Genomic DNA, 16,076 nt, shown 5'->3' on the forward strand with positions numbered 1-16,076 from the left:
TGTCTCATATGAAGTATGTAACATTGGTTATGGAGATTTTTCCTTATTCATTAAAAACTGAGATTCTGTACAATGGAATGTTAAATAAAAGTTTGATTTTTTTTTTTTTAAGTATGTAAGAAAGTAAGACCAGTAAAAAGATGAGAAGAATTTGCTTTCTCAGATGATCTTTTGAAATTCAATCACGATTTGTTTGGTATTGTTGAGAACAAATATTTATAAGTAGTGATATTTTAGTGCCAAAGTACACTGAAATAAGGTAGTAAATACATGGCTAATTTCAAGAAAATAACTAATTTTGAAAATAACTTGCAAACACAGTGATTTTACTGTTATTGTTATTAGCTGATCAAAAGGAATGACAGGTCTACTTCTTCAAGAAAAATAGAAATTACCTGGCGGTCATAGATTGAGACTAAGTTCTCAGAGGGCAAGCAGGCATTTTGTACCACCCTGAGAACTGTCTATTGACCTAGTATCTTGAGGTTTTGCTCTGGCTGTCTAAAGAGACATTTTAACCCTGAAAAATCTCCCTTAAACTAGCTGTCAAGTCTAGAAACAAGGACAGCCCTCCCATGGCACCTGAGAAGCAACTGCAATACCTCCTTCCAATCTAAATACCAAAGTCCTGGACCTTAGTCTCTCAAAGGTACAATCCCATTAGATTTACTTTATAAGCATTTTCAAAACTTGACCTATGACTCACTATTTTTAACATGATCATTTTAGTCCAAGCCACCATGATCTCTGACATGTATTACTGCAACAGCTTCCTAAGGGTCTCCCTTCTTCTTGCTCCTCCTACAGTCTGTATTCTCTACATGGGAATTAGAATAACTTTTTTAAAATAACTAAAATCATGACAATCCTGTGCTTCCTAGCACGTTTGGAATTAAACTCTTTGGTCTACAACGTTTTATAGGTTCTGCCTCCTACCTCTCTCACTTCATCTATTATTTTTTCTCTTGAATCAATCTATCTCAACAACATGCTTTTGCTCACACACACTAAGCATGCTTCATCTTCAGAGGCTTTCCACTTGCTTTTTCCTTCATAAAATGCTCCCCCGCCACAAAATATCTGAGGTCTCTTCCCTTAATCTCTTTCAGGTCTCTGTTCAAATGTCATCCTATGGAAAGATGATTACTGTCTGTCTGTCTCTAATACATTGAAAGCTGCATTAAAAAAAGAATGTAGCCCGTTTTGTTTACTGCTATATATTTGGTGCCTAAAACAGTGCCTGACACACAGAGGGTATTAATAAATATTTGTAGACAAAATGAATGCATAAAGTGGAAATAATCAATTTAATAAAAGTGGTGCTGAAAGTGGCTCCCTATTTGATAGCTTATCATTCTTTATACAATAATCAAAACTAACATTCCAAATAACTGAATAATATTTTGAAAATTCCAGTGAGAAGCAGTTAGATTGTGAATGACTATGAACTAAACAAGTAACTACCTCCAAAGAACAAAAATTATTTAAAAGTTTTAGAGAAACCTAAATCCTCATTAGGCTTGGTGGCTACATCACACAGAGACCTTAAGTATCACGATGTTGAAATTACCTCTTCACGTGTCCCGCACACACACAAAAAATCACTTTATATTCACTATAGTACAGCCTAAAGTACACTGCTATAAAAGGAATTGTAAATAAAAAATGTTCCAAGTTTCATATACTCATCATGATGTTGGGATATTTACAAATGTGGTTAGGCATGTAATGATTCTCTTGAATTTAGTAACTCTTCATATTCCCTTAACCATTCACTCATTGTATTAATTTTCGCCTTGGCAAAATTTTGAGTAATTATCCTATTTGTTTCCTTCATATATACTGTGTGTGCTCTGGTTGAGATCCTGTGTACTCTTTATTCTTCTATTATATACTCGTTGCAATCCACAGTTAACATTGCCAACACACTTATCTTGCCATAAACACAAGTTGGATCACATCCATTCACTACTCAAATATGATCCTCTGATGCTTTAGGAATAACATGCACACTCTTGTGCATGATATTCTGCAAGGTGGCCTCAATCTACCTTTTCAGCTTCAGTACTTACCAAAAACTCAATGCTCCAGCCTCAAGACATTAATCACTCTCTAAACATGACAATACTTGTCATACATTTATATTTATTCTTATTGTTTCTTAGCCCTAGAATATCCACCTTCTTCTTTTCCCCTATTTAATTTCTAATTCTGAATCACCCTAAGATAAAATGCCCCCTCTTATGAGAAGTATTTTCCATCAACTAAATTAATTACATTTCTTCAGAAATTAATTTTATCTTAATTTTATCTTAACGTTATGGTTGTTTCCATGTATATCCTATCAATAAAACTTTATAATAGGGAACATATCTTGTTCATTTGAATGACCTTCTGGTACCTAACAGAAATACAGTCTTCTGCATTAAAAGGTTAATTAACTGGTTAAAACATAAAAGTAAGGTAATTCACATGATACTCTGTCATAAAAATAATTACAGATGAATTAAAAAGTTATTTGTAATTATCCAATAATTATTGAACAATTATGTATTATCCAATCATTATTTTTAAAGAGAGTATTATTTTTCAAAAAAAAATTGTAAATATTTTGGAGGAAATCTCAAAACTGACTCAGTGAGCTTGGCCTCCAATATGATACACACTAAGCTCTTCTAGGTAGCTACTATAAGTTCTGGGGGAGGTGGGAGAATATAAATATAAAACAACTATTTAAAGCTCTAGAGAGTAAACAAAATCAGGCTGATTTAGGCTAGAAATATAAACTTGGAAGGAGAGACCAGAATGAGTGATTTTTTCTTTTTAACAGCTTTTGGGTATCAGCACGAGTCTCATTCTTAAAATTTTATCCTGCAGGCAAGCAGGAGCCATAGCACGCAGGAACTAAAATTCTAAAGACCCACTGTCTTTCCAGCTTGAAGAAAAAGAGGACAGAGCCAGGACAGCCATCATAATCACCAGAAAGGAAGGCTCCAATCCCCAAAAGGAGACAGACAGAAAAGCGAATTCCCAACTTTTTGGTATATCTCTACCCAAGTTCTGGCTGAGACCTAGAATGCACGCTCACAGGGCAGGCCCAAGGCAGTTTGCAGCTAAGGCCCAAAGAATCAAAACTGAGATATGAGCAGCTGCCAATCTTAGGCAAGAGAGAGTTTTCACTTTGAGTGTAATCCAATTAATGGCTCACTAGAACAAAGAAATTAAAACTCTTTGGAGGACTATGAAAGAAACAAAATCTCCACAAATAATATTCATGATATCCATAATAAAATCCAAAATTCCTTGATAATGAAATGTGACCCAATCTCAAGAGAAAAGATGATGAGGAGAGGCCAACATCAACATGACCCAGATATTGAGATTTCAGACAAGGACATTAAAGCAGATAGTATAAGTATGATCAATGAAGTAAAGGACATATGCTTGTAATGCATGAAAAGACTAGAAATCTCATAGAGGAATTAAAAATAAAAAATAGCAAAAAGAAGTTTTAGAAATTAAAGTATTTGAAATCTAAAAAAACATCTTGAATAAGGATTAAAGAGAAAAATGGAGATGACAGAGGAAAAGAGTGCTGATGACTGATCAAAGAAATAATTCATTTTGATAAAAAAGAGAAAAAAAGATAAAAAGAAAATGAGCAGGACCCTAGAGACGTAAAGGAAGATATTAAAGTCCAATGTAGACATAACGAGAGACGAGAGAAGAGAACAGAGTAGAAAAAAAATTGAATAAATAATGACCAAAAAATATACAAATGTGGTGACTCACATAAATTTACCAATTAAAAACACTGCACGAACCCAAACAGAATAAATATAAAGAAAACCATACCTAGGTACATCATAATCAAACTTCTGACAACCAGAAATACCTAGAAAACCTTGAAAGTGAACAGTAAAAGAGAAACATTACATACAGAGGAACAACAGTTCACATTATTGCAAACTTGTCTTCAGAAACTATGGATGTCAGCAGACATGGAACACATCTTTAAAATATGGGCGAGGGGTATATCAGAATAAAATATCCTTCAAGAATGAAGGTGAAATATATTTTCAAATAAAAGAAAATTAAGAATTTGTTGCCAGCAAAATTGCAGTATAATAAATACTAAAAGAAACTCTTCAAGCTAAAGGAAATCTCATCAGAGAGAAACTTGGATCTTTAGGAAGCAAAGTGTAAGAAACAGTATATATAAAAGATTATTTTTTAGGAAGACCAGGTTCTGTAGGCGTAAAAAATAAAAAAAAATAAGGGATCGTAAACTGACAAGGTCCTTGCAATCTGTGAGGTTAACCAAGGGTTGCCTCGCCTAAAAAAGATTATTTTTTCCTTTTAACTTCTTTAAAACTTATTTATATTAAAAATATTATAACATTCCTCATAGGAGTTATAATGTATTTAGATGTAATGCATATGACAAAGCATAAAGGAAGGCACAAGTGGGGTTAAATAGATCTATAAGGTCACAAAGTTTCTGCATTTTATGTGAAGTGGTACAATATTAACTCTAAATAGACTGTGAGAAGTTAATTGTGCATATTAACATCTTTAATATTTATTTTTTTAAAGAGGCTTAAAAAAAAAAAACAGAAACATCGCTCAAAAGCCGACTAATAAATTAAAATGGAGTCCTAAGAAACAGCCAAATCCAAAAGAACAGAAGTACAGTCAAACAAAATACAGATAGGGAAAAAAAAAAACCCAAAAAAACAGAAAATAAATTAGCAGCAGACCTAAATCCACCCATATAACATTCCATTTTTGTCTAGGGAGGAAACCAGAGAAGCAATAAATAGATACTATTCCTTTCAATAACCTCATTGCTCTGTGAGCTCATAAAGTTCACACTCCTGCTCTTCTTGAACAAGACAATTTTATTTGAGTTTGCTGGTAGAAAAAGTAAAATGGAAACATTACAATTATACTTGTACATTAAACAAAAAATATATTGTACCATACCACTGTGAAAACTGCATACAAAGGTTTTTAGTTTGTTTGTTTTTCTAGTATCCATTAGGATCATAAGTCAGTACCAATAAAGCAGCTTCTGCATAACTATCAAGTACATGTTAGTGGATTTTTGCTGATTACCTACCACAATTTGCTATTTAAAAACAGCTGTGTGAGCAATTACTATTCTTAACTTAATTCCACGAACAATTCTATTCATTTCCTGTAATGAGGCCCATGTACTCTCTGCATTCAAGTCTTAGACCATTAATTCCTGTAATGGCAGCACTCTGCCTCTCCCAGAGGAACTCTGTGAAAATGTTTCCTTCATATTTTCCCTATATTTAAAAATCTCTTCCTCATATACTCTTCAAAGTACTATTCATTTCTCTACAAAACAAGAATTTACATTGTCCCCCCTTTATAATTTATTCACTCACTTAATCAACCTCTCACTAGTATCTAGACCATTCCCAGACCACACCAGCAAAAACAGAATGTCAGGCACATAAAAGGCTCTCAGTAAACATTTGTTTACAGGATAAAACTGAACTTTCAGGTCATCAAAGGTTATCCTAATCACAAATATAAAGGTCCCCACTTGGTTTTCATTTCAATGCTCTAACAGAAAGAACTAAAACTCTCTTGTTCACACTCATGTATATTTATTATAGTAATGCAGCAAAAATTACTGCCATGTACAGATTTTTTAATTTTAAACTCTCATAATTAGTCCCTAGCTTGTAAAAAAATAAATTTAAGTCATTTAAAAGCATCTATAACTTATAAAGATGAATAATTACGTCAACAGCTACCCAGCAACCAACTTTTGGAGCTGTTAAATCTAGTTGGAAAAGATGAATTTTGCCCATACAAATAAAGCATATCACTCTTGAAATCTCTAAATCAGAATATTTTTAGTTTAAAAAGAGGGCTAATTATCAAAATTATTTACCAAGAATTAAGAATATATATTAAAAATGACCTCTATTTATAACAGAATAGAATCTTGACAAAAATAAGATCTGCGCCCTAAATCTTACATATTGCCTACGGACATGTAAAAATGGTACACTTTGGAAAACTGGCAGTTTCTTAAAAGACTAACACACATACTCAACGACATAATACTATCCCTAGCTATTTACCCAAGATAAAGTGATAAAAATATACACCTACAGTGTGTATATTCACCTTTTACACGAATATTAAGAACAGTATTTATAACAGCTAAAACAAGAAACAACTAGGGTGACAATCAATAAAAAAGATAGATAAAAGAACTGTGGTTTACTCATTCAATGCAATACTGCTCAGCAAAACAAAAAATAGACTACAGGTACATGCAACAACATGCATAAATCTCAAAAACATGCTCAGCGAAAGATATCAGATATAAAATATTGATCCCATTTATATATTGATCTAAAACAAAATAAATCATAGTGATAAAAAATAAACACTGGTAGTTTCTTGGGTAGAGAGTTGCCTAGGAAGCAGTATGAGGGATCTTTATGGGATGAGGAAAATGTTTTATAAAACAAGCAAATGTTCAGTGACCATTTATTTACCTGGGGTTGAGCAAATGAAAATAATAATTATAAATTGTGGACAAAAGATTTAAAAACAACTGTTTGAAGGCAAGGGAGAGTAAACAAAAGTAGGCAAAAACTGGAGAGGATCTACAGTGAAAAAACAAAACCAGACACTGGCTAACACCCCGATCTATGTGGTTTGTCCAATGAGGACACTCCTCAGTCAGGAATGCATATGGTGGCTGGACAAGCAGAGGGCCACTGTCTTCTTTGCTTAAAGGGCCAGAAAATAGAATTTGAACATGCCAGTGTGGCTGGAAAGTAAAGAGGGTAAACACAAGAAAGGAGAAAGTCACATTTGGGGAAAGTCCAAAAGTTTACATTTAAACTCCCTCCAAATACTCTACTGAATTCTATACGTAAATGTGGGAGAGAATACAAGGAACCCACTGAAATCAACAGCTAGAAGGCTAAAATAACAGCATAGATTTCATTGCTGGGTACCACAGATGAAACTAATTACAGGGGCCTGGTAAAAAATTTGGGCTTTTCACAGACCTGCCTTAACAAAGCATAAAACCAGGCCTCAAAATAATCAACCGATACTGTAACCACTTACCAGCACAAAAACAAAACTTTGAAGAAGAAAAACCAAGCCTCTACAACATATCTTACACATTTTCCAATATCAATAAAAAATCAATAATGTGTGAAGAAATAAAAATGTGACCTATGGTCTAGGAAAAAAAAATCCAGACAAACATACCTCGAGAAGATACAGATGTTGAAATAAGCAAAAAAGGAGTTTAAAGCAGCTATTATAAATATTCAAAGACGTTTAAAAAGATGATCAAAATGAATGAACAGATGGAGACTCAGCAGAAGAAAGTATTTTAAAATGGAAATTCTAGAATTTAAAATTACAGTATTTCAAATAAAAAATTTACTCAATAAGCTTAAAAATTAACGGGAGTCAGAAGAAGAAATAAGTGAAACTAAACATAAATCAATAAAAAGTCATTCAATATGAACTAGAAAAAGCATTGGGAAAAAAGAATAGAGCCTTAGCTATCTATCAGACAATATTAAATGTTCTAAAATACTCTATATGTACCAGAAGTAGATGAGAGGGAAAAGAAGGCAGAATATATATCTGGGAGAAAACATGTGAAATTTTCCCTTCAGTGAAAAACATCCAACTTGCACTGCCAATCCAATGAGCTCAGCAACCTCACCAATAAACACAACCATCAAAATGCTGAAATGCAAGCACAAACAAAAGAAATTACATAAAAGAAAATTATATAAATAAAAGCTGACTTCTCATCAGAAACAATGGAGACCAGAAACAATGGAATGATATCTTTAAAGTTCTAAGAGAAAAAACAAGGTCATCTCAGAATAATTGCCTCTAGATCTGAATTACAAGAAATACTAAATTTTTCATGTCAAAGAAAAATGACACTAGATGAAATTTGGATCCACAAAAAGGAGGGTACAGACATGGCAAATATGTGATAAGGATAAATGACTATTTTTCTTCTATTTTCTTTAAAGTACATGAATATTTAAAGCAGAAACTATAAACTGTTTTGAAAGCTTTTTAATATTTTTATGACAAAGAATAAGAAAGGGTAAAAGGAATAATACTTTTAAAATTCTTAATTTTATGCTGATATGGTAAAATATCATCTCCATGTGGACCATGACAAGAGTACATTGTAATCCCAGAGCAACCCTTAAAAATAATTAAGAGATGCAGCTAAAAAGTCATTAGGGAAATTAAAATTGAGTACAAAAAGATATCTGATTAATAAAAAAGAGGTTAGAAGAGGAAGAACTGAGGCACCAAAAAAGTAATGGCATGAAAGAAAATAACAATATGATGGAACTAAATATAACACAAATACTAAGTGTTGGAGAAAACGTACAGCAACTAGAAGTCTCATACATTGATGCTGAGTGTATAAAACAGTGAAATCATTCTGAAAAACTCCTTGGCAATTTTTTAGAAAGTTAAACATATTTCTATATTATGACCTAGAAATTCAACTCTTTGTATTCACCCAGGAACAATGAATGAAAACATATCTATTCACAAAATTATACAAGACTATTCATATGAGCTTTATTCATAATAGTCAAAAACTTAAAACAGCCCTACTGCCTGCAGACACCTAAATGAATAGATGATGGTTTATTCATACAAAGGGATAATTCAGCAATAAGAATAATAAACTGCTACACACAACTTGGATGAGTCAATTGAGCAAAAGAACCCAGACACTAAAGACGACATACTATACAATTCCATTTATAGTACAGTAAGCCATTCCCCACCCTATCTGCAGGGGATGCCTGAAACCATGGATAGTACTGAACTCTATCTATAAATACTACATTTTTTCCTATACATACATACTTATGATAAAGTTTAATTTATAAATTAGGCACAGTAAGCAATTAACAATATCAATAATAAAATAGAACAATTCTAACAATATACTGTAATAAAAAGTTATGTAAATGGCTTTGGGGCCATTATTAAGCAAAGTAAGAGGTACTTAGACACAAGCACAGCAATAAAGCAACAGCTGATCTGACCAAGATGGCTACTAAGTGACTAAATGGGCAGGTGATGTATACAGTGTGGATATACTGGACAAAGGGATGATTCACAACTTAAGCAAGATGTTGTGAAATTTCATCAGGCTACTCAGAACACAGTGCAATTTAAAACTTGGGAACTGTTTATTTCTAAAATTTTCCCTTTAATATTTTCTGACTGTGGTTGACCATGGGTAGCTAAAAACGTGGAACAAAAAACTTCAGATAAGGGGAGACTACTGTATATGAAGTTTCAGAATTAAAAGTAATCTAAGGTGATAAAATCAAAATAATAGTTGTTTAGGTGGGTGGGGGTTTCTGGAAGGGAGCATGAGCGAACTTTATGGGGTACTGCAGCAGACCACTAGGGAGCGTTCTTATGTACAACACCTAAGCGTTAAAGGGAGTACAAATGGGTAAAGGGAGAAGTTGAACTCTGATACAGCAACAAATGCCTTAGCTCAGCATACAGGGGAGTTCTCCAGCTGGGACGGCCCTTAGGAATTGTCCAAAACTGCAGCAAGTGGACCAAGATCTTTATACCTCTCCCCCTACTCTACCATTGCATGGACAAGTCATTGGATACAGAATGCCTCCAGAAAGTGGGTGTAACCATGCTCAAGATGGCTCTCTTCAGCAGAGTGCAATTCTTAAAGAGGGACTTTGATGAAAGTCACACTCCAACATTCCTAGAATCTTGAAAAATAAGTGTTCGATCCTGGAAGTACTCCATTATCTCCACACTATATGGCATGAGAGCAAAGTTTTATTTCTTGACTAGAGTATTGGTTATATGAATGTGTATACATTTACCAAGCTCAGTGAATTATATACACTTAAGATGCATTCGTTTTACTCTATATAAATTTCACTCCCCCAAAAAGGTACCCCCAAACACTTCTATGTGCTTTAAAATAAATGTTATACCCTTATTTTGGACCCCCCGCCTTCCCCAAAAAACCCACCAAACTTACATACTAACAAAGTACAACTTGGAATGAAGAGAGACAGAAGATTAAATTTTAGAAACAAGAACAGTACCATAGTCAAGTTATAGCTCTGAAAATAGTAGTGGGTACCTACAGCAATTGGCCACCACTATTAAGAGATCATAAGAGAAAGAGCTGCTGACTTTTAGAGGTATTCATGTGAAGTTCAAATAAAGGTCTACACTCATGTGGCAAGGATGAAAGTGATCTGATATAAAGCAGTAGCCTGCTGTTGGCTGAAGCAACAGAAAGCAAACATCTATGAGTTTTTTCATTAAAAAAAAAACAAAAAAACAAAAAAAAAACAGTGCAAAACCCAACCCTTATCTTTCAAATATTATCTATTCAGACAATATCTCTTTTCCCCAATTTTGAGACTGTCAACATGAAATAAAATGATTGACCTATTACCAACACAAACATCACAGTGCTATCATACATTTAAAATAATTATGCTCTGAAGAACTATAGAAAGAGCCTACAGAAAGATGATTCAGATGATTCTTTCAGAGGTGTCTGAAGAATTAATACATACATAAAGATTACTTATATTGTAAAAGCAAAATACTATTTTAAGTATTAAGTGAATTTTATCATATTATGAGCTAATTTGGCTCTGTGCACGTATAACTCTAAATTTGTGGGTTCCCAGAAAACAAAGGGTACACATATAAGCTAAATAAATAGCAGCAATTTATGTTCATTAATAATGTTAAGTTGGTACCAACCCAAATGATAAATTGAAACTACCTAAATGATAAAGGGTGCATACCTTTTGCAAAATAGGAAAGAGGAGTTGGTCTTTTACCACGGTTACAACTTCAGTGGAAGAATATGGGTGATGGCTTAAGGTTGGCAAACTCATCCAATTACACCCAGGAGATGAACTAAATTTAAAAGGTAAGAAGGTAAATGCAATGTTATCTTTGAAAACTTAATGCAAGTCAAAGGTAGAAAAATTCATTTTGTAAATATGTGACTTACACTCAATATTCAAGAGGAAAGTTTTTTTCAGCTGAGGCTAAAATTTTGTTTATAAATTTTTCAGAAATACCTGTTTTCTCTCACAATCCAAATAGAGTGAAAGGGGGGAAACGACCAATCAATCTGTCATCATTTACTTTCAGTACAATTTTTTATGTTAAGCATCTCCATTAAACTACTCAAATTATTTTCAAATAGTTTTAAGTATATGAAATCATTATCTTGTTCAGTCTTTCTGAAAATAAGATGTTAATCAATATACAAATAGAAGAGATCCTAACCTAAAGAAACTATTAATATACCTACTTCTTTGCTAACCTGAAATACAAGTGAAGGACTAGAAACTCATAATTTTGTTACTGATGCTAAAATAACCTGTTTACACTATCATTTAAAATGTTTTCTAAGTATTATTCAGAATACCTTTTAAGTATTTAAACCCCTATGAAAAAAAACAAGGTCAATAGTAAAATGCTGGCCATATACTTTTAATATTTCCTAAAGTATAAACCCATTATGCACTCTGAACTTTGCTCTGTGGCCTTTGGCTAAGTTAGCCATGATCCTCCCCTTAAAACTCTTAAAATTGTCAAACCGAAGATTCTGTAAAAATGAACTGCATAGTTTAAATAGGTTTCTGCCTATGAGCAAGGAACCAGATTTGGCTTAACCTCTCCAGTTAGGTAATTAACAACATAGGGAGGAAGATGGGTAAAATATGAGGAGTTTATTATTTGCTCAGAGATGCTTTAAGAGAGAACAGGAAGAGCAAATCACTATACTTTGATTTCATAGTAATCAAAAGCAGATCTGTGTCTTCTATCAACTCAGCAAGTGAATATACACTCAATTCTAAGTGATATATCCCCTTGTCAGTCCCAAAGTGGAAAGGCGTGAACTGTACTGATTTACCCAATTCTATATCTATATACAAACAACTAAACAACTAAATGTCTTAGTTGTTTAGTATTCTTCCCGCCTCTTCTCAATATCGAAAATCCTGGTCTAATCTTTCCCCCCAGACTTTCTTCAAAACAGCATTCCTATCTTTGATCAGGCTGGCTTCCAAATCTCCTGCTGTCCCAATAACCTCCCCTACTCCCAATTTCTCCCTTAGTATATCTCAGTTAGAGAAAGGTATTTATTGATAGCATGAAGAAAACTTGACATATTCTAAACATTTAATATATTTATTCCAGATGTTTCAGAATGCCAGAAAAACTGATCCAGCTGATTTCCCTCCATAATCGAATTAGTCTCTGACTTTGTCTTTTCGGCTCAAAATAGCAGGCAGAATAGATACAGTAAACTCTGCAACTACCAAAGCCATATCAGAAAACTACACTTTACAGTCAGCTGAACCTAAGTACAATCCCTGGCTCTTCCATTTACTAGGTATGTCTGTTTCTTCCTCTATAAAGTAGGGGTTGATAATAGAGTGAAAATTAAATGAGATATTTATAAGGCACTTAGTACAGTATCTGTCACATAGTAAATACTCCATAATGTGAAACTATAGAGAAGATCTTTTTGTTCTTTATTGTAAGAGAACTCATTTGGCAAACTTGCCACTGAGTACAATTGTGGGAGGCAGGTTATCTGCTGCTTAATGAAGTGACTGGAACTAGAGTTCCCATTTGTGGTATTGTCTCTTCAAATACCAGTTACTCTCTGAATGAAATACTGATAGACTGCTGCAGCAGTCCTCGTCTGTGTTTAAAACTCAACATGAATAGCTGATTATTTATAGTAAATGATGTCATCTCTCAAAGATTGACAATAGAGCAGAACACTGACACTATCGGAGCCCACCTTAAAGGTACTCAGGCTGCAAAGACATTCAAATTTATACCAAATCAACTTCAGTTTTTTCCCTGCCTTTATGAGAATAAAAAACTATAAAATCAAAAAAGAAATAGTATCTTCATGTTATGGGGGTGGAGAGAGGAGTCTGAGGTAGTAGACCAAACATAGTTCAAGTTGTATGACTTGAATGTCTCACTTTTTTCTTTGCCTCAGTTTCCTAATTTGTTAAAGTCAGATAATACTGGCTATGCCTCCTTAAATGAGACACTATATAAAGTACCTGGATAGCATCTTGCATGTGCTACTTTCTACAATTATCTATCCTCACAACAGTTTCCCTGCAATGTTTCTGTGGGTTGTTTTAAGGGATTAGGGCAACACATGAGAGAAAATGTTATCATTATGTCACTGTTTTCTACAATTACCTAATTATATGTTAACACAATTTAACAATTTGTATTCAGTAACCATTTACTAAAGATCTACTGAGTCAGGAACCATACTTTGTTATTCATTCCCCCCCACCAAGTTTCTCTTGGTTTTTATATCTTCTGTGTGGCAGGCCACCAAGCACTATAAATGACCAAGCAAGTTACAGTCAATAAAACAGATGAAGTTTTCCTCCTTGTTTACACCTGTATTCTCCCTACATATCCCTTTACATTTTATATTCACTGACCTCACAGTATATGTTTGTGTGGAAAATGTAACAAATTTATGAACTTTTGAAAAGTCACCCTAAAAACAGTCCTATAAGAAACTAACCTGAAAATCACATGACTGGAAATCAAGATGGAAGATGCATTTAATTTTTGTCAGGAAATGTGTACAAGCAAGACTAATAAAAAATTAGAAAATCCAGTAAAGAAGAAAAATCAGTAAGGTGAATCAGTCACAAATCTGGAACTCTGAGCTTGATGATTCATTCAACACAAACAGAATGTATGTCCTAGAAGAGTTTCTCCAATGAACAAAAAGTTGATTAAAATAAAAGTAATTAACTGGCAATGTAAGGAATGTTAAACTGCACTTTATTTTAAAAATCCACAGATAAATTCTTAAAACGATAAAAAATTTAAAACCCAGTAGAATCATGTGGCTCATTATTGTATAGGTTTAATAAAATGTTTTCTGACTCATGTCTACATTCCTAAGATTATACAAATGTAATAATGCAATACTATTTCTTCCTTTCTCCTCCTAGTTTAGGGATTTGCAGTCGCATTTAACATCTCTGCTTTTTTACTTTTCTCATTTAAAAGCTTTTTCTTTGTTTCCAATTTGAAAATGTCCTATTTGAATGACAAAAATCACTCTATCTTATTTTTCTCTTTTATCTGTTAAGCTTCTTTTAATAGAAATGTTCTTTCCATGACAGTTTTAAGTAAAAAAAGCAAGATACAAATTGCATATTTACTATAGTAACTATTTTAAAATAATGCCCGATTGGGAAAAAAACTGTACTAATAGTTCCATTTGAAAAGTTAGATCATTATTCTCTTCCTTTGTACTGTTTTTCAATCTTTCTGAAATAAATTTAAATTGTTAAAAAATTTTGTTTATATAATTTAAAAATAAGTTTTTTAAAAAATCATAAGTTAAGCCAAAAGCAATCAATGAGCAAATTCAGAACTACTCCTAGCCTAATTTACATTATCATTTAAACATTTTTTTATTTAAACATTTTTCTCATTATGTATAATTCAGATGCAATCACAAACTAAGAAATTCAGTACTTTTACTTTGTTGACATTTCACTGATTTAAATATTGCTTTAAATGAATTAAGAACACCTACTTTCTCCAAATGGCCGACAGGTGGATAAAAAAGATTCTCAACATCGTTAATCATCAAGGAAATGTAAATCAAAACCACACTTAGATATCACCCCATACAACACACAAACAAACAAACAAACAAAACAGTAAACTGGTATTAGTGAGGATGTGAAGAAACTGGAACTCTATACACTGTTGGTGAGAATATAAAATGGTACAGCCACTATGGAAAACAGTATGGAGGTTCCTCAAAAAATTAAAAATCGAACTACCATAAGATCCAGCAATCCCACTTCTGGGAATTTATCCAAAAGAATTAAAGACAGGATACTGAAGAGATATTTGCACTTTTGTGTTCACTGCAGCATTTTTCGCAATAGCCAAGTAGAAACAACATAAATATCCATTGATGGATAAAGAAAATGCAGTATATTTATACTATTCGGCCTTAAAAAAAAAAAAATCCTGTTATATGCTGCAACATAGATGAACCTTGAGAACATTATGCTAAATTAAATAAGCCGGTCACAGAAGGACAACTACTGCATGACTCCACTTATATGAGGTATTTAAAGTAGTCAAATTCATAGAAGCAGAAAGCAGAATGGTTGCCAGTAGCTAAGGGAAGGGGGAAATGGGGACTGAGATTCAGTCATGCAAGATGAAAAAGTTCTAGAGATCTGCTGTGCAACAATGTTCGTATACTGTACAGTTAACAATACTGTTGTATACACTTAAAATTTTGTTTGGAAGGTGTGTCTCATGTTAATGTGTTTACCACCACATTTAAAAGAAAAAAGAAACGCCAAATAATTCATAAATAAGAATACTCATATGTAAATAATACCATCCAATGGAGGAGGGGAATCACTGTTTTTCAAACATGCAGAAAGTGATGCCCATTTCTAATATCTTTTTATTTCTATAAGAATGATCTGTTTTCATTCCTTAACTTACTCATCAAAGAAAACTTCCTACTTTTGTTTCCCTTCACCCTTGGCCGTCTGATGAGTCCCAACTGAGTCAGACCCACAACTAGCAACAGATTCATTTTATTTTATTCCCTGTCATAAAATAAGGTAAAAGGCATTTTTGTAATTACATAAATGCCACACAGGCAAGGGCTGGAAAATGGCAATTATATTCACAATATAAAATATGCTGCAAACATACCAAGAAAGAATTCTAACTACGGGTCCCCAGCCGAGACTTTTAAAAAAAAAAAAAAAAAGGTGTTCAGTAAACTTTTGATGTAATGGTCATGTCTTCTTATATCACCCCAAATAACTTTTATGAACATGAAGAAAAACAATACATTACTAATGGGATTAACTAAACAATAAATGGATTTTAACAAAAGTGAAAGGCAGCATTCTTTATACAAACTAAACGGCTACTAT

The 16,076-nt window shown here is 33.1% G+C and overlaps 1 protein-coding gene across 6 annotated transcripts in view; it reads right to left on the bottom strand.

Moving 5' to 3' along the window:
* TCF12 (transcription factor 12) overlaps positions 1 to 16,076 on the bottom strand; it is a 292,841-nt gene that overhangs the window by 188,506 nt on the left and 88,259 nt on the right. Inside the window, exon 1 of one of the 6 annotated variants that reach the window (XM_039865493.1) lies at positions 10,881 to 10,975. The exons of the other annotated variants lie outside the window; for them this stretch is intronic. The gene's annotated coding sequence lies outside the window, so the exon portion shown is untranslated. Of the gene's footprint in view, positions 1 to 10,880; positions 10,976 to 16,076 lie in introns of those variants that run through there. 6 annotated transcript variants of the gene reach the window in all.

Source organism: Pteropus medius, unplaced genomic scaffold (assembly GCF_902729225.1).
Source record: "Pteropus medius unplaced genomic scaffold, Ma_sr-lr_union100, whole genome shotgun sequence".
NCBI classification, from domain to species: domain Eukaryota; kingdom Metazoa; phylum Chordata; class Mammalia; order Chiroptera; family Pteropodidae; genus Pteropus; species Pteropus medius.